The sequence below is a fragment of the Micropterus dolomieu genome, linkage group LG12 (assembly GCF_021292245.1).
Source record: "Micropterus dolomieu isolate WLL.071019.BEF.003 ecotype Adirondacks linkage group LG12, ASM2129224v1, whole genome shotgun sequence".
In the NCBI taxonomy this organism is placed as follows: Eukaryota; Metazoa; Chordata; class Actinopteri; order Centrarchiformes; family Centrarchidae; genus Micropterus; species Micropterus dolomieu.
This window is the reverse complement of record NC_060161.1, coordinates 5990793-5991851: the sequence shown is the minus strand read 5'-3', so window position 1 is coordinate 5991851 and position 1059 is coordinate 5990793.

The following is a 1059-nucleotide window of genomic DNA, read 5'->3' as shown; positions in this document are numbered from 1 at the left end:
TTTCTAGGTGGCGCTAGCGAGTCATTTTGCAACGCCCATGTGCGAAACTTGTAGAATACGAAATTTTTCACCGGTTCTGACATGTTTGCAAATTTTGGTGAGTTTTCGAGAATGTTTAGGCCATGTCAGTTGAGCCTACTTTGCAGAAAAAAGAAAAAAAAAAAAAAGAAAAAAAAATCCGAGCAAATTCAATAGGGACCTCACACGGTCGTGCTCGGGCCCTAACTATACCATACATACTTTTCATGGATAGAATATGCATTATATTTATAGGTATTTGACCACTTAGTATGTATGTATATTGTTATAATGCAAGATTGTGTACCTTGCTGGGCATAGTAATGCCTTTCAGTGAAGCTGGTTGACTGGCACATGGCATACTCTACTCCAAGGAGCTCCTCCTCATCTGGGTCCTTGTATACAGCAGGGTAGGGCATTGGAGCGGCAAAGTTGGGCTCGAGGACGTGCTCTTTACCGAAGAGCACCTCAGCCTGCTGATTCAGGCGCTGAATCTGCCGCGGGTCCATACACCACGTCTGCCTGCCATGACCACCAACATTAAATTAATGACAGATTTTATCAGTGTTTATGGATGTGTTATTACCTACCGACAACAGTTGTTATCTGCATATATGACAGTTGGTGCAGGAGCCCTAGCTCGTTCAAAGCGGACCATCAGACCTTTGGCCATACGTCTGTAGCACCCCTCAGACTCAGCTGCCACCACCACTGTGGTCAAGAACTGGCCCCACTCATTCAGCACACTGGTGATATACTGCATGGTGCCCTGGCCATCACCATATATCTTCTTAAGGACCTGGAAAACACAAAGCAGAACATTCATTTGATAGTTTCTGTCAATAGCCTGCCTACAATGCATGTACATTTTGTATCCATCACACTTGAACGCTGAACAGTGAGGCCAAAGTTCCTTATTCAAAACAATAAGCTGGCTCAAGTCACTTTAAAGTGACTAAGTAAATATTAAGTCTGTTTAACTTCATGAATTGATACAATACACATACCTTTTTTGTACCATCAATGCAGAGGATTTCTCCA